General features: G+C 55.4%; 1 pseudogene across 1 annotated transcript; it reads right to left on the reverse strand.

Moving 5' to 3' along the window:
- Positions 1-2,879: 2,879 nt before the first annotated feature.
- LOC308567588 (sodium channel protein type 5 subunit alpha pseudogene) lies at positions 2,880-23,525 on the reverse strand (annotated as a pseudogene). The gene is made up of 4 exons (XR_014000656.1): positions 23,457-23,525; positions 6,936-7,261; positions 4,350-4,493; positions 2,880-2,963 (listed from the first exon to the last, which is right to left on the reverse strand). The product of XR_014000656.1 is annotated as a sodium channel protein type 5 subunit alpha pseudogene (transcript).
- Positions 23,526-25,681: the final 2,156 nt, after the last annotated feature.

Genomic DNA, 25,681 nt, shown 5'->3' on the forward strand with positions numbered 1-25,681 from the left:
ATATAAGAAACCAGACCTGCCTCTGGCTGGGCTTCCGGGAGGAGGCATTCAAACAGGCCCAGGAGGCTGGCTAGGCTTCCTCTAGTAACCAGTCAGCCCAGCTGTATGGCAAAGCAGGATGGGCTGAGATGGGGGGACCCCGCTCCGTGGAGCCAAGCCTCTCCTGGCTTTTGGGGAACTGTTCCCAGCTCTCACTAGAGCAGAGAAAAGGCCTCTCAGCAGAGAGCAGCAGGGCGGACAAGCAGCATTGGACCACAGGACTTGCCTGGACACAGACAGGGGAGCTGGACTCTAACAGCAGGACTTGGGGAAGAGCCGGAGTTGACCGCCCTCCGAGTCCTGCCAGGCAGCCTGGGTCCCACTGTGGGAAGTCACAAGGGCTGCCTGTCTGGGTTTTGGCTTTTCCAGACACAGCAATGGCTGGGGGTGCAGCAGACTCTAGTCTCTGCCACTTGACTACTCAAAACCCTGCCTGGCTCTCCGGGCCTTGAGGATGACCCTTCCACTATTCTCTGTCACTCGTGTGTATGTGTAAATGTGTGCGTGTGTGATCTCTTCCTACCTAGACTAGCCTCTTGGCCAGGGGACTTTGCCCAAAGCATTCCCAGGTGCCCCTTGGAGTCTAGCACAGAGCCAATACCAGAGATGAGTCAGGTGCACGCTTGGCCAGGGCACACCTGTTTGCACTGCCTGGTCCTTTCAGGTCGATGACTGAGCTTGTCCCATGTGTGGGCAGAAGCAAAGGCCAGCTCTCTGGGCCCGAGCTCAGCTGAACATCTTCCATCCTGTCATGTCATTGTCCCCAAACACCCACTCCCAGCCTCATGATTAAAATGCCAGCAAGGACTGCCTGCATGGGTTGTGGGGAATGCCTGAAACTCGGGCTGCTGATCTTCAGATCCTAAGGCGTCAAAAAACTCCCAAAGGGAAGAGAATGAACGGTGGGGGTATTTTCATAGATTTTTGCTATTAAATGAACACACACAAACACACACACAAACATGCGGTTTGATTGCCCATTTGAATCTGCTAGAGAAACGTGGGAGGATTTTGTGAACAGATCCTGTGCACCCAGGAAAGCAAAATGCATCTTGGTGTGAACATGAGGACTCTCAATGTGACTGCGGCAGAATCTGGAGTTTGGTTGGTTTCTGCAGGAACACATCTTGCGGTATTTTGACAGAAATACATGGGGGAAAAGAATTCAACATGCCCATATTTACTTTTTAGGCACCTTCCCAGGGCTGCACTGCCAGCATGGAGCACAGAGCGAGGGCGAACTGAATCAGTGTGCGCTCGCTCATGTGCCACTGTGAACGCCTAGGTTGTGCAAGCGAGCAGGTTTCTTTCTTGAGAGTGAGGGCTGCATTCCTGCCCCCTTTTAAATCTGTCTGTTTCCCTCCTGCCCTTTCCAAAGGGCCTGGCGCAGACCTCTGCACAGTGAAGACGTAGATGTTTGAGTGGACGTAAAGATGTAAGCCAACTATGGGAATAGAGTTTCAGTTTTGCAAGATGAAAAAGTTCTAGAGATTACACAGCAATGTGCATACAGGTAACATTACTGTTCTGTACACTTAAAAATGGTGAAGATGTACATTTTATATGTTTTTTTACCATAATAAAAAAAATGTAAGCAGAGAGAAAGTTCACAATTCAAAACATGAGATCTGTGTGCATTAGAAAGGTATGCCCAGCTGGAGTGGCTCAGTGGTTGAGCGTTGACCTATGAACCAGGAGGTCATGGTTCAATTCCCGGTCAGGGCACATGCCTGGGTTGCGGGCTCGATCCCCGTTAGGGGGCGTGTAGGAGGCAGCAGATCAATGACTCTCTCTCATCATTGATGTTTCTAGCCCTCTCTCCCTCTCCCTTTCTCTCTCTGAAATCAATAAAATATATTTAAGAAAGAAAGGCATAGTGACTGCTAATAGGCAGGGGGTTTCTGTTTGGGGTGATGACTTTTATGTGAATTATATCTTGACTAAAAAAAATGTGTGGAAAAGCCATAGATTCCTAGGCCTCACACTGGGGATTGTGGTCTGGAAAGGCTAGGAATCAGCAATTTTAATAAACTTTCCAGGTGAGACGGAGGTGGCGCTCACAGACTGACATTTGGAAACAACTGCCTGGGGCAGTGTGTTCAGGAATCCTGGAGACCGTGCTAAAACACAGGTTAGGCCCGAGATTCGGGGATTCCTACAAGATCCTAGTGATCCTGTGTACCACACTTTGAATGGCAAGGCTCAGGGCACAGGGGCTGCTCCTAAACCCCATGGATCTAGGCCCCTCCCTCTCCGCCAGTGGCCCGAGCCCACCAAGGGGCGCTGTTGAGGGCCTGCAGTACCTGCCATCCATCCCAAGGCAGCGGCTAGGAGCCCAGCACAGGGCCTCTCCCATGCTGAGCCACTTCCCTGGGGCAACTGTCCTGAGAGATACAGGTTGGCTCAGAGCTCTCAGGGCCAGTCCTGCTGGGTGGCACCAGAACCTCATAGCTTCAGAACTACTGTCCAATGGAAACTTCTGGCCAGGCTGGGACCTCCAGTGCCCCCACTGCCTCTCTGGCCAACCTGCCTCCCGGGCCTCATGCCCCCCCCCCCCCCAGGGCCGTGCAGGAACCCTGGGGCTGCTGCTGCATCTCTGGGGGCTGCTGTGGCTGCCAAGCAGTGCTGGGTTGGTTAGATACCAGGAGGAAAGCCCCGGGGAGGGGGGAGCTGAGCAGGCTGTCAGCAAGGCCACGCCCTTGGAGTGAGGCAGCAGTCAGGCTCAGAGCAAGCAAGGAGGTTGGTCTTCCCTCTTCCCGCCGCCTGCCCCACTGTTCTCACCAGGCTGTGCCCACACACCTGCAGGAATGACGGCTGTTCCTGTAGCAGTCTTATCACTCTTAGGAGACGATAACATTCCTGAGGGTCTTATTCAGCTTAATGCCCCCAGGGTGCCCAGCAAAGTCCCTGGCATCTACAGGGGGCTTGGGACCAGTGGAAGAATGGCTGAAAATGAAATCTAGAACTGCTCTTGCCTCACAAAGTCAGATGCAGCTGTGAACGGCAGGCTGCCCCCTGAATACGGCCCCGCCCCACGGATGTGTCTGCCCACCCTGCTGAGGCCACCATCACAGCCCGAGTGTGGGATTTTCCCTGGACTTACATGTGTCTCAGCAACCTCACGAGAAATGCAGGGACGAGGGGAGGAGGGGAGAGAGAATCTGTATGCAGAGAGCCAACTCAGCAGGGAGCCCCTCCAGTTAACCCTGGGATGAGGATAGGGCATGGGGCCCAGGGGGACAGAAAGTGGGGCAAGGAAGGAGCAATCCTCACCCCTGCCTGGGCAGGAAAACCCCTGAGCTGTCAGCATGGGCCTTGGTTACTTTGTCCCTCACTGGGCAGCTGTTTTTTCTGAGCTTCCTGCCCGCCCAGAGGTTAATGGGTGAGGTCTCTGCCTTGACCACCCAGAGTGGGGAACTGAGTGGGACCTTCGGGAGCTCCACTGGGACAGCCCACCACACCCACAACTAATCACACTGCTGGGCCCAGCAGCATGGATTCCATTAAGGGCAGAGCCAGCTGCCAGTCAAAGGAAGGCTGCCCAGGCCATCCTGGTAAAACACGGACGCCTGTGGCTCTGCAGCCAGCCCCGCCCTCTCCCAGAGGCTCTGTCTGTGGGCCCCTCTTCTGAAGTCTGGAGAACAGCTGTGACTGGGTACTGGCACCCCGTCCCATGGGTGGTCCAAAGACCAGTACATGTCCCTTATGACAGGGCCACACTCCACAGCTCTCCTCTGCAGCCTGCAGCTTTTTTAGGCTGTGGTTTATATAATTGAATGCTAACTAGAGTTCTTTGAGATACTCAAACTGCAAACATTTTGTCAACACCTAATCAAAAAGCAAGCATTGCCTCCCTCGAAAGATGCCCACGTGCAAATAAAGCAGAGGCCTCTTTATTGGGAAGTGGTTTTTCCTTGGCTGAGCCCTGGAACCTGCTTGAGGTGCCAGCAAGTGGGTGGGGAGATGTGGGGCTGAGACGGTGCAGTGGGAGGGGACACCTGGAACTATTATCAGAGCCAGGGGACACTGACAGGCCTCACTTCTTCTGGGATGCTTAGTAGCTTAGCTTCTAGGACGTTTCTCTCCTGAAGAAACACAGCAGGGTTTTCCAAACTCATGTGCCCAAGAATCCACTGGGACCTTGTTAAAACGCAGGTGCTGACTGGCAAGTCTGGGGTCGGGTCTGAGAGTCGACACGTCCACCCAGCTCCTGGGTTGGTGACTGTGCTGTTTGTTTGGCCAAGAACTGGCACTACCCTCAGCCTGAAGCACCCTGTGCACCCCCCACATGGAGCCCAGAGGGCACGCACGGCAGGGACGGCCCGTAAAGGATATGAATGAACCAGGATCTTCACGGCCGCTCTCCGGATGGGGTGGAAGGGGCTGAGAACATACAAGGCGTTGGTGGCACTGAACCGGAAGATGGTCTTGCCTTTGTTCAGCACGATGAAGGTCTGTGGACAGAGAGCTGCTTTAGGTCGGGGTGGCAGTCCCTGGGCCCTTGTGGAGACAGGTTTGGGGGGCAGCTGTTGGCTCAAAACACTAAAGCCCTGGATAAGGGGTGGGATGGGAAGGAGAGAGGGCCTGAGGGAGGGGTGAGGGTTGTGGGGAGCAACATATTGAGCAGGTCAGTGGACCCTCACTGGGTCACCATGGCTGGAATGGGGTGAGGTCAAGTTTGGGAGAATGTCAAGGGTAGGTGGGATTTAGTTTACTTTCAAAATTACTGTCCCAACAAGAAGGGGTCTCTCATGATCCTCGCTGAGCTGCTGTCCCTGCGGAGGCCAGGACCCCATTGATGTTCCCTCCTTTCCCTTCTCCCTTCTGCCCTCCCCGCCTGGTGTGGCTTCCCCACCAGGCCCACGGGGGAGTGAAGACTAAGGGGTGAGAGGCAGGGGTGAGGAATGGGCAGCCACCAGCCCAGCAGAGGGCAGCTCCCGGGGACCCTGTCCCCAGGAGCCCAGGACAGATAGATGTCAGCCCCACCCCGGCAACACAAAGTCTCCCCCAGAGGGATCCAGAGCAGCCAAGGTAAACCCTTCCCCAAGCTTCCAGCAGACACTGTCTACACAGCATGGTGGGGCCTGAGTGCTGAGGCCGAGCCCCAGGCACATCAAGTGGGTGTTTGGGCCAGCCCCGGGGGACAGCAGCCCCTGCCCCGGGCCCGGCTGTGCGGCTGGCACAGCTGAGGTGGCACAGCTCTAGGGCCTCGCTTCTCTAAGGCTGTTGCTGCTGGTGAGACAAGGTTCTTTTTAACCTGGGCTGGGGAGACAAGGTGACCAGATATATCGGGACCGAAAGTGCTGCTGTGGTGCCTGTGTTACCCTATGGGGCTGCGGGCAGTGCGGCCAGGGGCCAGAAAGGAGAGACAGAGGTTAGAGACTAGAATCATACCCGGGCCACAGTTCAAGTATTCCCGGTCACGGGGACAGAAGAGAGTGTCCCTGACTCCTTCCAGGCTCAACTGCCACCAGCCCCCAAAAGCTCAGTCCAGCCGTGAACTCACTCTCCATTGCGTCCCCTTGCCATGCCTCCTGGTCCCAGCTAACTCCAACCTAATCACCACTTGGACTCGCCACTGGAACCTTGACTTGCCACCAGCCGTGGTCTTAACCCCAACCCTAAATCTTTCTTCCAGCGCTGACCAACCATGACCTAAGCCCACCCACCCTGACTAATCCCAACTTCCAGCCTAACTCTGACCCCAACTGTGGCCCCCAGCCACTGGCCTTAACCCCACCTGAGTCACTTGAACCAGGGGGACGCAGGACCAGGTTCAAGGTCTCCTCTCCCACCTGTGCATACAGACTAGGTGGCTTTGTCTTCACCCTCACCACTCACACGAGCATTCACGCGTGGAGGGAATCTCGAACCACATCCACCCTCAGTCCCCTAGTCTCCTAAATGCAGCCTCAGCACAGTAAGGCGCCCAGGGACACATACACACAGCACTTACACCTGCCACGGACTCACACCTGCCCTGTGAACACAGATCCCGTCTGGGCTCACTGCTTCCTCGGCCCTGCTGCTGACTAATGTGAGCAGCCCCTGTCTTGGGGCCCCAGCCTTCTGGGAAAAGTAGTCTCCCACATTCATACCCACTTCCCTCGAGCAGTGAGGCCTGAAGTGTGGGCAGCAGAGTTGGGGACCAAGCCTCTGCAGGAGCCCTGTGTACCCGTGGACTGGCTGGGTGCAGGGCTGGGCATCCAGTCCTGAAAGGTGAGGTCAGGCAGGGGACCTGGATGGCGGAATTTATCTTCTAGATAGAAATCCATACGGGGAGGGAGCCTGACTCACCCTGACAAAAGCCACTTCCTCTTCCTCCACTCTGGAGGGACAAAGGCCAAACAAGCCCCTCTTCACCTCTCTCAGATTTCCCGCACCCGGCTTGGTCCCATTGCCAGCCCTCAGGCCTAGGGAGCTGCTGCTGAGGCCCCTGGTCTCAGCCACCCAGGCCCAGCCAAGGCCCAGCAAACTCTCTGAGGCAGGCTATGTGGGCTGCCTGCTGTCCCTAGTTAGCAGAGGGGGTCATATGCTGTACTCTGGGGGCCCCAACTCAACTCCCACATGCCACGGGGATGGGGTGCAGAGCTCCAGAGGTGAAATCTAACCCCAGACAATTCCCAAAGCAGGAACCCCACCATGAGGCTGGATGTTATTGTGGCGGCCCTCTCTTCCTCCTTGCACCAAACAATCTCAGGCTGCATATTTCCGGCCTTTTATTCTGGAGCTCCAAGATAAAGGTGATTGGAATATAGATCACCCATGACTCACTCCCCCAAAGCCCAGAGAAGCCCGCCCCACACGGAGCCCCAAGTGGGGGCAAGGCCCTCTCCCAACTGCTACACCCACAGGGAAGCTGTGTGGAAGCGTGGGCAGGGGGTGGGTGCAGTCACCTTTTGGGTGCTATAGAAGGGGTCCAAGTCCTCCAGGGGCTCCCCGAGGAGCTCTCGGGGTGGGTTGCCATAGAGATCCGGCAGCTTTTTGGAGGCCTGCAGGTCCAGCTGGGGCCGGAGAGCCTCCTCCTCGGGCAGCCCGTCGTGGTTCTCCTGCAAGGTGGCTGAGCCTCGGGCCTGCTTCTCTGCCATGCGCTTCTCGATGGCTGCCAGGGACTCCCGGGTGAACCTGTGGAAGCTGCTGGTGCCCCGAGGTAACAGGAAGTCTGCCATCTTCTCATTCTGCTTCTGGGGCCCAGGCTGTCCTCGAGCTGCCTGTGGGGAAGCTGGAAGACACAGACACCAGGCCTGATGCTATACCCAGGGCCAGAGGGCAGGGTGGCCAGGACTGCTGGGGAGTGGCCGCTCTCCCAGCGAAGGGAGGGTGTGGTTTGCAAAGATGCTCCCACACCACAGGTCCCCACCTCTCTCCACAGGCACACCTGGTGGATGCCGGCCTGGGCACACCCAGAGCCCTCCAGGCTGTAGGCCATGGGCTGTGCAAGGGGACCCGCAAGAGGGTTACTTCTCCCTTGTCCATCCCAAGGAGCATGTCTGAATGCAAGTGGGCAAGAGTGATGATGTCATTGGAGATCCTTCATTCTGCCCCACTCAACACAAGAGGAAACACTGGCATCTGTTGGCTCCTTCACCAAACACACTTTGAGACACTCCTCACAACTGTGTGACACACTGTGAATTGAGAGGGACACACCATGGGGCAGGGGCGGGTTCTGTCATCTTTTATCTCAGCTCTCTGGAAGGGCTGGTCCTGAACAAATGAATGATGGACTGAGTTACAAAGAATACACAGCGAGGGGGAAGGGCATTAGAAGGCGCCCAGTGCAGCCCTTCCTCCCAAGCTTGTCCCTTTTATAGGAAACCCTGGGACCCTATGAGGGTAATCAGATGCCTCCTGGGCCAAAGCCTGCGCTCTGCATTTCTTTTCCAGGCAGATCCCCAGCCAGTATGGTGGGGTAACAGGGTGTCTGGTCTCCCCACAGCGCCATGGGCCTGCCTGGCGGAGGGGGCCCGGACTTCACGTGGGGCCTGGAGGTGCCAACATCTGGCAATAGACAAGGGCATCTGTGTCTGCCAAAAGAGATCCAGGCAAATCCTGTGGGCTCCTGGAAATAGCTGAGTAACAACTTTGGAGTTGTCATCCAGATGTTGGCACCCGGGTGTACACAGCTGTCGAGGAGCCCTGCTGAGAGGATCTCAATGAAATCCCCAGGGAAGCTGGGAAATGCTGATCTCAGGGGCCTCAGGCCTCCACTGGCACCCCTCCTCCCCAGTCTTAACAAAGGACTGATCCCAAGGGACAGAAGAACTAGAAAACAGTGACCACTCATCCACCAGGTCGCCCAGCGTGTGATGCCAAACTGGGAGAATGTGGCCCCTGGTGGCCTCAAATGATCCAGGACCTGGTGTGAACATGCTCTGCCCATGACACAGCGACCGAGGAATGTACTCCTGACTGTCCCACCAAAACAGGATGTGGCCGGCACGGCTCCTGACTAGGACACCACCGGGAAGCCATGTCGCTAATTACATCAAACCCGGGAATGGCCAGGCACCAGCTCGAGAGGGCAGCGTGGACACCTGTTGGAGATCTCTGCCAGGACAGAATCCTTTCTGTCAGCCAAGGGCCGGCTCTGCCTTGATCCTACTCCTGCGAAACATGTCCCCAACAACCCCAACGAGCTCGGCCCTGCGTGCAGCCCTCGAAGGAGCCTCGCCCAAGCACGATGGATGGCTGTAAAGTAGGCACCTGGCCAGGTGGCGGGTAAGCAGCGAGCAAACACAACACAGGCAGGCCGCACAGGGCGCCTGTCCCTGGGCCGCGCGGCCCGGAATACGTGAGGGCAGGTCAAGGAGGACCTTAAGGTCCCAGAACCTCCGTGTTAAGAACCAGCCTATCCTCAGTCTCATGTTCTCCCGGTTCACTCAAGTCAAATTAAATAAACATCTTCGTTAAAAATAGCAGGAGAGGGAGTAGGTTTCCCTTTGATGAAAGCACGTCTCTGTCTACCTTCCCCCTTCGAACGAGGAGAGGCACGTGTAATGCCCATCACCAAACGGGAATGGTGATTTTGTTTCTTTGCGTGTGGGAATCTGGGTGATTTTAAACTTCCTTCTTTGCACTTTTCTCCAGCGCTTGAATTATTTATGATGATTGTGTATTATTTTTACGAAAACTATGAAGTCATTATCCTTTTGATTTTAAAACCACGCCGGCCTGGATGCGGGGCAGTCCTCTCCATCGTGAGCGATCACTAGGCCTGGAAATCAGGAAGCTCCTCTTTGCTTGAAATTATTTCATAAAAATAGTGCTTCTGCCTCTGTCTCACTGTATCCATCTGTGTCCACATGCCCGCCACCGTTCTGGAGAGGCACGTGTGCCATGGACCTGCAGATGCTCACCAGTACACACGTGTGTGTGTGTGTGTGTGTGTGCAAACTCACACCTGCATATACATCTGTTCTAGTAAAGGTGTTTTGTTTTGTTTTTAAGCCTCACTGGAGGATATCTGCTTTTTTATTTTCTATTTTGTTAGAGAGAGAGGAAGGGAGAAAGAGACACACACACATCGATGTTAGAGAAAAACAGTGTTGGGTTGCCTCCTGTATATACCCCGGCCGGCGATCAAACCCACAACCTTTCTGGTGTCTGGGGCGATGCTCCAACCAACTGAGCCACCCGGCCAGGGCAGTAAAAGGTGTTCTTAAATCTGTATCCAAATAAACTATTCACACAGATTTGTCCACGGATCCTAAGTGTACAGGTGGATGAACTTCCACAAACTGAACACGTCTGGTAACTAGCATCAGGCCAAGAAACAAATTGCTCCCAGCCCCTCAGACTGGGGTGCCCTCCAATCACTAGCCTCCTTCACCAAGGGCGATACTCTCCTGACTGCTAACAGCACAGATTAGCTTATCTACGTAGTTCAGGGGCTCCTAACGGACCTCTCGGAGGGATGGGGAAAGAATTCAGGGGGAAATTGCATCTTGTTCTCATTAACCTCTCCCTGAAATTTTGTATTTCCTCCCACTATGAATGTATGCAGCAAAATGGAGGTGTTTAGCCGTCCCCGTGGCCAATAGGACTGTGGCTATGTCCCTGTTCCATTACAGGTACTGCAGGCATCTGGAATATCACTAATGCTCATCGATACTTCAAAATTACAGTACTCATCAGGCCTGCCCCCTGATCTTATTATTTGATATATTAATAAAGAGGCCCTGAGGATGGGGCATTGGGTCTTCAGAAGGGCCTTGTCCCAGCTGGCCGCAGCAGAGCACCCTTGGGGTTGAGTGGTTTCTGAAACCAGATTCCAGATGAAGTTCCCTGCTCCCCAGCAGCCAGGCAGCCTTGGGTTCCAAAGTAAACCAGCCCAGGGTGTCCTTTGTCTCTGGGCCCCGCAGGCGGCTCAGGGTGGGCGGGCAGGATCCATTATCTCCCTTGTTCCTGCACCTGGCTCAGGCCCTGCCCTTCCTTCAGCAGCTCAGGGCCCACGCCCTGCTGTGGCTGAGACTGGCTGAGCCCTGGCTGCCAGGTTTCCGGTGATGCCACAGTAACAAGAGGTCGGGGGTGGTCTAAGGATGCTCTAGGCTCAGGTGCAGCCATACCTCTTAGGTCTAAGAGGTCACATCCCCAGCTTTCCAGGGAGGACCAACCCCCAGTTAGGGAAGACCAGGGGGCCTCTCTTGCTCCAACACGCAGGGGAGCGTGGACCTGATTTGATCCAAAGACTACAGCTACTCTTCCAGATGCCAGCACTCCGTGACACTCTTCCCCAGCCTAGGACAGCTTCTCCATCAGCAATGACCCTGCAGCTCCTCCCCAGGCTCAGACAGCTTCTTCCAGCTGACCTGGAAGTCTTCCTGGGCCAGTCGTCCCTGTCCTGTCAGCTTCACTCAAGCTCTGGGGACCTCCTACTCCATCCTGTCCCAAGTTCATCAGCTTCTGGTTGGCGGGTACATCTCTCCCCAAGTTCTGCTGGCTCCCAAGAATTAACAGAAGCAAACTGTGAACTCTCCTCTTCTAACTGGTTCCTCCTGACATCCTTCCCTCTGACCCGGGCTACAACCCCCACCCTCACAAACATCATGGCCTCCATCCCCAGTGCCACTGCCTGGGGACAGACCTCCCTGTCCCATCTGGGACCATGCAGATCCCGCCTGCAGCCCTCGACCCCTTCCTGGCCTCTGCTGCTCTCTGACAGTCCAAGCCTGGGCCCCCCAAATCACCTGGAAGACTCTTCTTAGGACAGGGCTGCCCCACCCCTCCCCACCCCTCCTCTGAGTCACTGGCCTGAATGTATAGGTATTCACATCCGGGCAGAGATGCTATGGGGGTTGAATATTGACTGTTCACATCTGAAAATGGACCCCCTGTGCTGTCTCCTCTTTCTGTCTCTTCCTGAACACACAGGGCACACAGCTGGTGCTCAATCAATGGTGGTTCCAATGCCCTGACAGGCAACACGGGAGCCTGTACAGCGGTGGGTACTGTCCAGGTGAAGTGACGCTCAGGACTTCCCTGGCTTTAGCACTAAAATTCCTGCCTCCCGAGACACCCTTCAGTCTTGGACACACCAGGATACCGGGTCATCCTAGGCGTGAGGAGGAACCTGACTCCAGCCTAACCCCTCCCTGCAGCCCCTTCCTGCCCACTCCCCTGCCCATCCCCAAAGCAGGTACAGGCCTGTGTCCTGAGTCACGTCCGTCATTTTGGTCGCTTGGAGTCAGCCTTGGGAACACAACATGCAAAGAATATTCTCTGCCATGTAAATTTATGCAAAGCGCCCTGTGGAAGTGGTTCCCAGGCTTCCTAGAAAATCTCGGCAGGCTTCCTAGAAAATCTCAGCTGGCTTCCTCTGTGGCATGCCCTTCTCCTGCCCTGAAGTCCGGGGTGACCTCTGGCTGGAGCACCCACTACGCTGGGGATGCATTCCACCCGCGCCTGGCCCTGTGGCACTGCCTTCCACTTCACCTTCAGGGAGAGGGTGTGGGTGCCCTTAAGGCAGGGCTCACCCCCCACAGGTGACTGTGAGGGCACCAGGAGCAACTTCATGTCTTCCTCGAGAACACGTTAAAACCAATTAACATCTCAACTTGTGGATTCATCTTATTAATTGAATGATTCATTAAACATTTAATCAGCCCCCACTGTGTAGAGGGTACTGCAAATGACATCATAGACTACTTTTCTTCCCAAGGTGATGGATCCCAAGTCATCAGCCAAGAGACTCCGCAATGGCTTATAAGGAAATTTCCACTCAGTCTTGCTGAGACTCACAATGAGGAAATACCCTGGGCCACAGAACCCAGCCTGTGTCCATCTCTGCTCCCCTCTTACCCCCCCTCCACACAGCTCCCTGGTTTGGAAGATTCCTGTTCCTATGTGGGATTAGGGAAACGGTTAGATCTGTGGTTTGGAAGCAAGATGGCCTGCATATCTGGTTCCTGGCCACTTACTTGCTATGTGTTCTTGGGCAAGTTAATTGATGTTTCTCTACCTCAGCTTTCTCATCTGTAAATGGGATTAGTAACAGACCTTATTTCTCAGGGTTGTTTTGAGGCATACGCGTATTAGTACTTGCACATGCTGGGCACATGGGAAGTGCTCAATGAATGTCACTTGCTATCATTATTGTAGTTATTGTCATTTTTCTCCTAAGAGAACCAGCTCAGAGAACCCTTCTTTGAAAAGCGTTCCTTGCTGCCCTCTCTGCCTGGCTGGCTCCTCCCTTCTCTGTGTCCCTGGCACACCTGCATTCCCATACATACAAGCTCCATCACAGGGGACAGTGATTTACTTCCACACCTGCCTCTCCCCTTGGCTGTGCCTTGAGCTCCTCAAGCATGGTCTAGCCCAGAGGGGTGTCTGGTGAATGAATGAATGAATGAATGAATGAATGCCAGATTAACCTTCCTGTTGCCCAGCTACTAACCCACACCGTGACCTTGGATTATGTCATGGCCTCCTTGCCCTCCTTTCTGCACCTCAGTTTTCTCAACCATGAGCAGGGGGGTGGGTCATTCCAGCAGGGACTGCACTAAGTGTGGATCAGCTTAGTTTACCCCTGCAACAATCCTATGAAGGAGGGGTGCTACTATCCCTGTTTTACAGATTTGATGCTTAAGGGTTCGGTAAGCAAGGCCTGAGAGATTAACCACTCACTACGCTGCCTCCTGCCTTGGAGGGCACACAGAGTGGGGAGAAGGGTCACAGCTTACCTGTGGCCTGCCCACCCGGACAAAGTGTACCTGAGATCCCTGCTCAAAGCTATGGGGCAGCCCTGTGGACCTCCTCTAAGGCTGGTACTCCCTCTATGCATCCTGGCCATACCCACGAGTGGGTAGATGCTCCTAGGGAGACGTGGCTGATTTCTGCCCGCATCCAGTCAGCAATTTCCCTGGAAAAACTGATTCCCCAGCAGGTTTTCTCTCCAGCTCAGGCACCGTAGAGCTGCCCTGTCTATGTGTAGCTGTGAGCACTTGGAATGTGGCTAGAGACAACCCAGATGTGTGGCTGGAAATCCACAGGGACTTTGAAGGCTTAGTATGATAAAGGATGTCAACTATTTCCTTAATAATTTTTAAATATTGACTACAACTTAAATTGGTAATATTTTGGATATCCTGGATTAAAGAAAAGATGTTAAAATTAATTTCATCAGGATCTTTTTACTTGGTAAAATATGGCTACCGAAAATTAAAAATTGCATGTGCAACTTGCATCGGTAGCTGGAGTTATAATCTCTACTGGATGGCGCTGCCATCGAGTTCCAGCCACCAGGCTCTTCCTAAACCCTTACAGAACTCCCCCTGCTTTGGGGCTGGGTGGCCGGCTAGCCTGCTGGAGGGGGAGGGGAGGAACAGGGAAATGCAGGGGAAGGAGGGGCGGGGGATGGACCGAAGGAGACTTGTCCTCAGCAGACTAGAAAGTGGCCACCCTGGTTTTTTGCAGTCGCTGTGGGTGGCTGTGCAGGCTCGTGGCACAGGTTGGGATGGCGGGGGTGGGGGAAGGGGTCGAGGTTGACTGCAAGTTTCAGATCATCCCTCCTGCCCCGGCAATTATCTGCACAGTCCAGGCTCTCTCGGGGTAACAGCTTGGACAAAGGCTCGGCGGGGGTGCCAGCTGGTGCTCGTGGCCTGTGCATTCAGGTCCTTGCTCCCAGATCAAAGGCACGTCCTTGTGCGGAGCCTCGGCTAACCAGCTCCCCGCAGCTCCCCTCCTTTGAGGCGGCACAGGCGTTAACCCTGTGCAGTCCGTTGCCAGGTCCTGGTGAAGTGGGAGATCCTGAGGAGGCTTTCCTCCCCTCGTCCCCACCCCCACCCCCACCCCCAACAACTGGAGAAGTCCTGCAGAATCACCCCCATCCCTGCCGGAGGTTCACGCCCACCCCACAAAGCCGGGGATGCCCTCATTTGCATACATTTGCATCTCATGTATTCCAACACTCAGGCTCAAGCCCAGGGAGATGCAGCTGACAGAAAGCTCCACCTGCTTGCTCTGCCCAAGCGATTCCCAGGCAGGGATGAACCGGGGTCCCTGAAACCAAGCCCCCCACCCCAGAATGGAAATTGAGGGGTGGGCACCTTTGGCCTGAGCCCTGGATTCAGCCCAAGACTCCTGCTTTTCCACGCCCCCCCCCCTTTCCACAGTAAGGACAGGGGTGGGGGCTTGGAAGCAGCTCATTCATCTCACCAAGTGTTCACCCCTGTTTTGGTGCCAGGCCTCCAGAGGGCATACGGCACCCCTCCTCCCCAAGCTCAAGTCTTCCTGTCACCCCCTTTCCTGCTTCATGCATAGGGGATGTCGGATGTTATGCTGAGTGGCACCAAGCTGTCAAGCTGTCGGTGAAGACCCAACACTGCCCGTGGGCGCTGGGTCTCCAGGGTGTGGACCCGGATGACCTTCCCTTATTGGAGGGAGATACATTCCAAGACCCTCAGTGAGTGCCTGAAACCTCAGATAGTACCTGACCCTGTATATACTGTGTTTATTCCTATACATATACACCTATGATAAAGTTTAATTTATAAATTAGTCACAGTAACAGCTTAACAACAATAACTAATAACAAACTAGAACAATTACAACAATATACTGTAATAAAAGTTATGTGAATGTGGTCTATCTTGCTCTGATAACCGATCTGATAGCGAAGGGGTGGGTAGGAGATGCTGACACAGAACGTGGGCTGACTCACGTTCCTGGTAGGACAGAGCGGGACGGCTTGAGATTTCATCACACTAAGCATTTTGGTGCACAAGTTAAAACTTACAGATTGTTTATTTCTGGAACTTTCCATTTAATATTTTCAGACTGTGTTTGACCACAGGTAACTGAAACCGTAGAAAGTGCAACCATGGATAAGAGGGACCACTGTACTACTCCCAAAAGTTACAGAGCTGGCCCAGTCACCCAGGGGCACTTCTACTCCAGACCCTGGGCCATCTAAACCCATACGGTACACACAATGGGGCCAGAAAGGTGCCCACCTACGGCCCAGGAAATGCCCTTCCTGGCACACGGGTGCCCAAGGGACAGCAATCAGCATCCTAAGTCTCTTTCTAGCCCAGTTTCTTCCAACTCACTTTTTCAATAGCTGGGCTGAAAAAAGACTTCACAGGGGAACTGTGCGCTGATGCCATGGCAACCGAGGTGTTTATGGGGCACCTACTGTGTGCACCAAGAGAGGGAGAAATATTCCCAGAGAAACCTGACAGGCCTACACTTCTTTGCCCCCAGAGGGAGAGAAGCCAATCCACCAATACACAAAATCTATGCCACAAGTGTTCATGACACAGGACAACCAAATATGCACCCCTTTTCCTTAATACTTTTTAAAATTGGGGTATAATATATACACTAGAAAATGCATAGATTTTAGGTGTACAGTTGGGTGAGTTTTTAAAACATATATTTTTATTGATTTTTAGAGAGGAATGGAGAGGGAGAGAAAAAGAGAAACACTGACACGAAAGCAAAAACATTGATGGGCTGCCTACTGCACTCCCCCTACCCGGGATTGAGCCTGCAACCCAGGCGTGTGTCCTGACCAGGAATCAAACCAGCTACCTTTTGGTGCACAGGGTGACACCCAACCAACCAAGCCACACTGGCCAGGGCATAGTTGGGTGAGTTTTAACAAACGTGTATACCTATGTAACTACTGCCCCATTAAGATAGTAAACATTTCCATCATCCCAGAAAGTTCCCTGCTGTCCCTTTCCAATCAACTCTTCTGGCTTCTATCACCATAGGCTAGTTTTGCCCGTTCTAGAACTTCTCATACATGGGATCATGTGTATGGGTTCATGTGTGCCAACTATTCTTGTTCAATGTAATGCCTTTGAGAATTTTGCTTTGTGTTTGTTAGAGAGTGCCATCTAAGTTCACTGTGTGAACACAAGTGACCCATCTGGGGCCAAGTCCTTAATTCAATCATAGAGCTGAGGGCTGGAAGGGACCCAGAGTCCAGCTATCTCTCAGCATGATCAGCCCCAGGGGATTCTCCGGGAGTTTTTTCTCTCCTTCCCTCAGACATTTCCTGAAACAGAAGCTCAGCAATTATACATCTAATAGGCACGCAGGCCCAGCAAGTGAGTGAAGGCTTTCCCTGGGTTTCCAATTTTGCTAGCAACTAGCTGCTGCTTTATTTCACTGACAGTCTGTGCTGTGTCTGACCCGACATCAGTGGGTCCTGTGCCGCCTTCCACTCAATTCTGGGTGTGGCACAGGCCACTGTCCCTCGGCCTCTCTGCACCCCCACACCAGCTAGGTGTCCCTTGGGTGGGCCTGGGCCCAGCAGGGAATGGACTCAGGACTGGGATCTTCCCAGGAATGGGCCCAGAGGCAGGCAACAGTGCTGGGCAGAGCAGAGGGTGGGTACCTGGGCTCTGAGGGGCTTGTTTGGACCAACTTCCAGCTATTGGCCCAGGGCAATGAGGCTGGGGCTTTGATGGCCATGCAGGAGGTATTGATTGAGCTGGGCTGGTCCCTCCCACTGTCTGATTTTCCCCCTCCCATCTTAGATGGTTTAGGGCACCTCCCAGCCTGGCCCGGATGTAGCCTGAGAACTGGTTTGGTGCCTGCAGCCACATTATTCCTCCCTGACCTGCTGTCCCTCTGAAAACTGCCTCTTGAGCCAGGTCCTTCCTTCAAATAGGCCTTCGAGGAATCGATACCCGCCAGAAAGGCATTTACTACCCTCCCAATGCCAGGAAGAGCCTTTCTACTGTTCAAAATCCATTCCCAGAAAGCATGAGGACTGCCTGGGCAAGACCTGGGTGGGGCCAGGCAGCATGGCCCTGGGCTTAGGGCCGCCTGCATCCCTGTGTGACCTTGAGCCTGTGGGGTGGCCAGCACTGGTCCTCGGCTTCCCAGGGTTGTAAGAGGGGATCGAAAGCCCTTGGAGAGGACACTAGTGGGATCTCCAAGTGGGTGAGAGACCTTCCCTGGGTCCACACGAATACCATGAGAGTAGCTCCGTCCTTCCACTGGGTTATTACTCCTGTGGGGACTCAACTTTCCACTGCCTCCCTGAGGGATTTAATCAGGAGAAGAAACTGAAGAGGAGAGAGAGAGAGAGAAGTCTAGCCTCAAAGCAGAAACATTCACTTCCCACGACAGGATGGCAAACACGATCTGATCCCTTTCACCTTTCCAAATTATGTGCATCTTCCATGGCTGGGCTCCAATCCCACCTCCTCCAGGCAGCCTCCCCTGGCTGCTCTGGGCCACACTAACCTCCCAGCAAGGAGCTGAGCTCTTGGCTCCAATCTTGCATTTTCTCTGTTCTGGGCAGATATCTCTCTGGCCCATGGGGAGAATCTGAGAGGCCCTGAGGGTCCTCTGTATCTTTTTCTGCCTACCCAGAGTAGTAAACAGAGGGAAGAATGAACAAGAGAGATTGATAAAGTGTCCCATTGGACTCTGGCTTCAACATTCACAACTAAATTTTAATGCTGGGCTTGGGGCACACTGTATACCCCTCCAGGAAATAAAGTTGGAGGTGGGGAGGCTATGGGCATCCACCTCCCCAGGCCAGGGCTGTGCCTCTGCAGGGATGGGGTGAGGGTGGTCCAGCAGGCAGGGGAGGTGACACAAGTTTCAAAGAGTCCATGAGTCAGATGGCTCCAATGTTGTGCCAGCGTTGTGCCAGCCTTCGTGCCTGCCCCCTGCAAAGCAGGGTCCCTCCCCCATCTGAGGGTCTCAGGTCCCAGAAATTGACATAGGGTCTCTATAAATAGCACCCATTCCATATTGATCATCTTAGAAAGACACGGTATGTTCTAGGCCCACAGAGAGGAGAGTTGTATCTAAATATAGTCTCATCCCCAGGAATCGCTGCCAGCCTGAGTCGAGTGGTGTGCATAACCAGAGGGGCAGTCTGAAGGGGCAGATGACCAAGAGGGTGGGGGTGGAAACAAACGCAAGGAACCTCTCCATTCATACCCCATTTCCTCTGCTCCAGCTACAGCAGCCAACCCTGCCTCAGAAACTTGTCCCTGCCCCAGGGCCTTTGCACTTACAGTTCTCTCTTTACAAGATATTCTTTCCTGGGCCCCTTCAGGATGGGCTCTTTTTTGTTATCTGGGTCTCAGTTCGGTCTCCTCTGGCCAGCCAGTCTAGAGCGACTCTCATCTCTCCAACACGTCCTCCCGTTCTATTTCCTTTGTCACACTGGCCACTATCTAAAATTATGTTCTATCTATTTGTTTAGTAGTATCCAGTCTGTCTTTTCCCAATAGTATACAGAAGTCACGATAACAGTTATTGTAGCTGAACTGTAAACCTTCTAGAATCTCCCATGGCACAGAGTAGGTGCTGAATGTCCTATCCAGGCTCTCCCCACCTTCCCAGGCTGAACTCTGCCTCAGATCTCCGCCTCAGGCCAGTCTGGGCTGGCAGAAGGCAGTGGGCATGCAGCCCCAGGCTCACCCTGCAGCCCAGCCACCTCTGTGACTGCTCGGGTCCCTGCAGTGCCAGCCTCTGTCCACAGGCTGCCCTCTGGCTTCACCTTTTCCTCTCTCTGCCTCTGTGGATTTAGCCACAGGACTTTGACCCCAGCCCCTCTCCTCCTGGATACCTGCTCTAGACGACCTCATCTTGTCCCCCAGCATTGCTTTCTGGAACTCTTTCCTCTCCTCAGAGCAAGATCTCCTTCCTCCTGCTGCCCCGCCTCCAGCAGGAATCACAGCTCCTGCCATCAGAACCTCCCTCTCAGAGATTCATGGCAAGGGTCATTTCACCCGGGCCTTCCTGGCTGACCCACCGGACAAACCAGAGCACCGAGAGCCCATGGGCACAATTTTAACCCACAGACCTCCAATCCCTCGCTGTGCGGAAAAGGCATTTTCCCCGTAAGCGCCCGCACATGGATGCACTGCATGGACACCCACGTCCTCTGTGTCCACTCCAGACTCTCCCTACAACCTCCCTTGACCCCACCCCCTGCCAGCTCCCCTCTATATCTCTCCTCCCTCTTAAACCATCAAACTCCTTGAAAGAGCTGTCTGCACATGCTGTCTCCACGTCCTCACCTCCCGCTCACTCCTCAACCCTCTCCAAACCTGACTTCCATTCTCACCCATTCATTCATTCATTCATTCATTCAACAACCTGTTTGTGCCTGGCACTACATTCTGTGGGTGTTAAGAGGAAAATTTCTGTTGTCAAAGTCACCAGTACCCTCACTGTTGCTCAATCTAATGGACATTCTTTTTTAAATTATGCATTCCTTTTTTTCTCTCTCTTAATCTATCCATGGACTTCACGTAACGCACCTTCTGAACTCTCTCAGCAGAAAGAGACAGGAGACTCCCTTCCTCTCGGACGTGTACCCTCCCCTCCTTGCTTTCTGTGACACCTCCACTCCTGGCTCTCTGCCCACCTTGCTGACTGCTCCTGCCCAGCCTCCTGGCCGACTTCTGGCCCAACGGTTAGAGTGCCCGAGGGCTCTGGGCCTCATCCTCTTCTCTCTCACCCTTTTCACTACATTAGGATCGCCTGAGGGCCTGCTTTCTCTCTCTCTCTCTCTTTCTTTCTTTCTTTCAAAATATGTCTTTACTGATTTCAGAGAGAGGAAGGGAGAGGGAGAGACATCAATGATGAGAGAGCCATTGATCGGCTGCCTCCTGCATGGCCCCTACTGGGGATCTAGCATGTAACCCGGGCATGTGCCCTGACCAGGAATTGAATTGTGATCTCCTGGATCCTAGTTCCATGAGCCACACTGGCTGGGCCACCTGGGTGCTTTCAAAGCTGCTGATGCCCAAGCTTCACCTGGGTCAGATTAATTAGGATCTCTGGGGTGGAGCCTAGGCATGGGTTTGTTTGTTGGTTGGTTTGTTTAAGCTTTCCAAGTGATGCTAATGTCACCAGGGTTGAGAACCACTGACCAGCACTCTTGCTGGACAATCTCATTCATTGCCATGGCTCCAAAGACCAGCCTCTGTGAATGATTCCAAGTTTCCACCTCCTGCCCAGGTCTCCTTCCTGAACACAGGACCCTTCCCTCCGACTGACACTGGATGTCAGCATCCCTCCCTGGAAGCATCCATCACTTCCCTTTGTTTGTCATCAAGCTTGTCAACCCCGACCTCACTTGCCCATGCCCCCTATCACAGTGTGATACGGCGGTGGCGAACCTCACTTAAGGAGCAATCTAAGGGATGAGAGAGTGGCATATCCCTTAACAGAGAAGGCAGTTGGAACACCACAGGTTCTATCACCTGTGGTAACCTGCCTGTCCCTCTGCTTCAATTGTAAGACTTTCGGTGGCACCTCTGGTCTGCACTGGAGAGATAGGATAGCGCAGAGCAGATATATTGACACCTGGGCTCAAACTCCTGCTACTTAGAGATCTGTGACAGTGAACAACAAGTTACTTAAGCTTTCTGGGCCTTCAGTTTTATCACCTGCAAAATGGTCATTATTATGGTCCCTACCTCCAGGGTTGACGCAAAGATTTACTGAGATGAGCCATATAAAGTGCTTACTGTTCCGCCTGGCCGGCAAGCAGCACTCAGTAAATGTTAGCTATTTTTAGTACCATTACTGAGGATAAATTCCCAATTCCTGAGCAGAGCTCACAAAGGCCCCTGGGATTGTGACCTTGGCTTTAAAGCTTCTGTTCTTCTCTCCCTCAAACCACGGGACCTAACGACTGTGCTGTTGCACATCTCTGTGTACTGCTGGCACATGCTAGTCTCGATGGCTGTACTGTACCTTTGCCACCAGGAAAACTCCTATTCATCCCTCAAAACCCAGTGAAAGGTTATATTTGTTAGATAGATACCCTTGACTCTCTTGGCCAAAGATAATCACTCCTCTTTTGAATGGGCCACGGGGACACACTTCTATCACTGCACACCTTTCCAGTAACCTTCCCAAGGGTCAGCAGGAATTAGCCTCCTATGAACAGAATAGAGAAAGCCATTGACCACTGTCCCAGGCTGCCCCCAGGACTCCCTTCTTGGACTGCCTGGATACCAGTCTCCCCTGCTCCCTGACTCGCAGCTGTCTTCGGTGCTTCCTACCACTCCTCTGAGGTCAGTCTTCATGCTGAGTGAGTCAATCCTGGAATTTTTCCAGAGGACCTTCGATCACCACACAGATGCTGGGCTAAGCACCCCAGAGGCATGGCGGCTGCCCATGCCACAGCTGGGCTGACCGCTGGTTCTTGGCATCCTAGGGCCAGTTCCCCTTTGGTTCAGATCCTCCTTGGTCAGTCCTAGGTCAATCTGGCCCCAGGAAGTTGATCTCAAGGAATCTTCACCCTGAGTGGTGCCCCAAATCCACTGATTCTCCAGGTGACCTTGTGTAAGTCCTTGACCCACTCTCAGCCTCAATTTCCCCCTGCACAATGCAGTGGTGATAAAGTTAGATTAAAAGTTCTATAAAGCTCATTTCAGTGCGGGGCTGGAAATTCTAGCATAAAATCTGTGTTCCGCACTCTGGCTGTCCCCTGACCCTCCCTTCCCCACACTCCTGTAATTGCAGCTTGGCTTGAGCTGCTGGCCTGTGCCACCGTCATTCCAGCGTCCAGTTCCATTACCCCCCACTCATGTGCACTTGCCTAATTCTAACTGGGAGGAATTGAGGGCAAGGAGATAGAATTGAAGGTAGCAGCAAGGGCTTGGGCCATGGTGGCCCTTCCCCTGACGCGCAAGGTCCCTCTGGATGGTGAGAATGGAGGAAAGAGCTGAGGTGCTGTGGCATGGTGGGGTCATATGATGTGCCTGTCTGCACGGTGCTGGCTAGGCTCACTGAGGCTTGGGGGCTCTCAGCAGGAGGTGAGGAGACAGCTGGGGGAAGGGGGTGCCATCCCAGGACCCCAACAGGAGATGACTGATCCCGCCACTCAGAGCTGGTCTCAAGGCATGAAGGAGAGAAGATGGACTCCTGCCACAACCTCAGCCTTGGCTTCCCGATTGGGCTCTGCGCTGTCCTCCAACAGGTGTTTCAACGCAGATGGGCCTAGCGCCAGGGCCTTGGGCCAGGGCCTTGTCCCCAGCACCCCCCCACACTACTACTCTCCATACCTCCAGCCCCCACAAGGCAAGGCACCTCCGCTTCCTCCCAAGGCGCCACCCAAGACTGTCAAATAACGCAGAGGACAAGAGCCCCGTCCCGTCAGGGCACGTGGACCTGCCCGGGCCAGAGCCGGGAGGGCAGGGAACGCGCCTAGTCCCAGCGCACGGAGATCTCCCCCGGTGAGAGCGCACGCACATCTCTCCGCCTCCAGGGCGCACAGAGACCAGATGCCTCCCCGTTAGGGCGTCAGAGCGCACAGAGATCTCTCCCTGGCCGGCGCATGCAGAGACAGGACACACACATAGATATCTCTCCCCCGTCAGGACGCACGGAGATCTGTCCCTGGTCAGGACGGGCAGGGACCTCACCCCAGAGAGGACTCCCCGGGGGGCACGGCTCCGCGCGGCCCAGAGAAAGGGGGCGCTTGGTCCCCTCCCCCATTTCCAGCCCTGCTCGGTCGGCTCCCCGGCTTTCGGGAACCACACTCATTGCGCGTCAAGTCGCCGCTCTGACCTTGGGGTCTCCGGCCTCGGGAATCCGGGTGCCAATCTCGTGCCTTCCCGGAGCCTGCGCCTGGGTCCGCGGGGAAGCCGGGGCCGCGGCTCCTCCTCCCGGGCCCTCGACAGCGCGCCGGGAAACCCGGAAGGCGAGGGGAGGGGAGCGGAGGGGAGGGGGCGCGCGGCGCTCCGCGGCGCCCTCCCCCCGGGGGTCCCCTCCGGCCAGGCTGGCCGGCGCCCCCTCTTCCCCGCTTCCCTCCCCGAGGGGCTGTGACGGTGGAGGGAGCTGCCGCGCGGGCGGCCCCGGGCCGGGCAGGGAGCGCGCGGGGGCCGGAGGCTCCGACCCTCGGGGAGGAAAGTTGGGCGGCGGCGGGCGAAGGGCGCCGGGGCCGGGCCGGCGCTGCCGGGCGCGGGGCGCTCGCTCACCTGCTGGCCCCCCGGCGGGCCCCGGGATGGGTGGCTGCTGCTCGGCGCGGACTCGGCTCGGCGCGGGGCTCGGGGCACCGGGCGCAGGCTCAGCGGCCCCGGGGTCGCGCTCCCCGCATCCCGCGGGCGCCGCCGCCGTCTCGGCTCCGCCGCCGGGCTCGGGCTCCGGGACTCCGCGGGCGGCGCGGGCTCGGGCTCGGGCTGGGGGCGGGGTCGGGGGCGGGCCCCGCCTGGGCTCGGCCTGGGGCTCGGGGCCCCGGGCTGGCTCCGCCCTAGAGCGACGCGCCGGGGCTCGGCACGTGGCGCTCCGCCCGCTCGGAGGGCGAGCACCTCGGCTCCCGCCAGGGCGCGCACCCCCTCGCCGGCCCGGGGCGCCCTGCCACAGACAGCCGCCCACGCGGGCACGGACAGACCCAGCGGACACCGGCACGCGGTGGGGCACGGCCACGCCGACCAGGAGGCGCTTTGCCACAGAGAGCCACCCACGCGGACACCAACAAACGCTGGCCAGAGGACACGCGCACGTCCTCACTGACTTGGGGACCCTACACCAGACACCCTACCGCGCGGACACCACATACACTGACACACAGACAGCCCTGCTGAGAAAACACACCCCACACCTGCACACCTGCACACCGACACAGACGCCCACGGGGACACAGGCAGACACATCATTGACACGCACTGTCACTGAGGCAGACGCTCTGACAAACTCCGTGGCACCCACACGACTCAGAGACACACATCCACTGACACACTGACACAGACAGACACTCACAGAGAACCACGGTCTCCTGGAGACACCCGCACAGACAGGACACAAGTCTGCACCACGGTAGACACCTCCTGACACATCCACGGACACACACGGGCCGATGGAAACACACACCCTGGCCCGAAGGGACACAACCGATGAACACACACCCACGCTGAACACACACTCGCATTCACCCTGTTGAACTGCGTACCAGCCACACCTTGACACATGGGGACACTCGCAAGCTGACACTGAGTTAGACAGACAGCGTCTCTCACACAGGGACACGGCGATCAAACGCTCGCTCACACACCCAGGCTGACCGGCAGGGACGCAGACCCAGGAACACAAGCCCTTGTGTAAACAAAACAGGCCACCACCATCTTTTGCCCACAGATCAGTAACGTCATTGGCAGAGGGGGCATTCCTTACCCTGCACTGTGGCCACAAGCACGTGTACACACACACACACATGCACACGTGCGCGCACACACACACACACGCGCGCGCACACACACACACACACACACACACACCAGTCTTTCTTTCCCAGCAGCATTTTGCTCTCTCCTGACACATCTTCAAGGCTCCTGGAAGTAAAAATTGTTCTTGGAGGGCAACAGGGCATGGAGGTCTCAGAGGGCACCGAGGTGCTGTGTGGGGGAGCTCAGAGGCTGTGACCTGCCCTCCCTTGTTGGCATCTTGGAGAGGTCGCCAGGGGACCATCCTCCCTTTGGCACCTGGATGGATGGGGCTCCAGGGGTCCCTGGGTGCCTTACACATACACTGAGGAGCTCTCTGTGCTGGCGGGAGGGGCCTGGATCGGGAAGAAAACCAGCCTACAGGGAAGTTGAGGACACAGGACCCTTTCTGGCCCGACGCCTGGTTGGGCAGCTGGAGGCGGGGCGGATGAACGCGGGCCAGCCGCGGGCTTCTAGCCCCTGACGGGCCTCAGGCTGGCCAGCATCTCCCACTAGCGGCCAACGCGGGAAGTGCAGGCAATGTCAAGCGCTTCGCCCGGAGCGCTGCCTGCCTTCCCTGAGCTCGCACCCCTCGGTGGGAGGAGGGGGCTTAGAACTGGGGTCCTCCCTGAGGTCTTCCACCACTGGCTTCTGGGCCCCAGGATGAAGATTCAAACTTGCAAACGGACACTGGGCCAAGAGGAGACTGAGCTAGGATGGAATCAGCTGGGGGTGGGCGTTAGACAGCCCTGGCTTCATCTACAGCCAGCAGAGGTGGGCTTTTCACACCCGTTAGTGCTGAGCATTGGGATGTTGCCAGCAGGAGGGGCCGGCTAAGCCTTGTGAATCTACCCATCCCCCAGAGTTAGATGCAAAAAGCCCACAAGAAGGAGGAACCAGAGTTCTGACGCCCTGGAGAGGCCTCAGAGAGGCAGGAAAGGGCAGTGGGCCTGAGAGGGGGCACCTCCGACAAGCAGCCTTTGCCGAGATCTGGGCGACTCCCT

Source organism: Miniopterus schreibersii, assembly GCF_964146895.1.
Source record: "Miniopterus schreibersii genome assembly, chromosome: 15".
Lineage (NCBI taxonomy): Eukaryota > Metazoa > Chordata > Mammalia > Chiroptera > Miniopteridae > Miniopterus > Miniopterus schreibersii.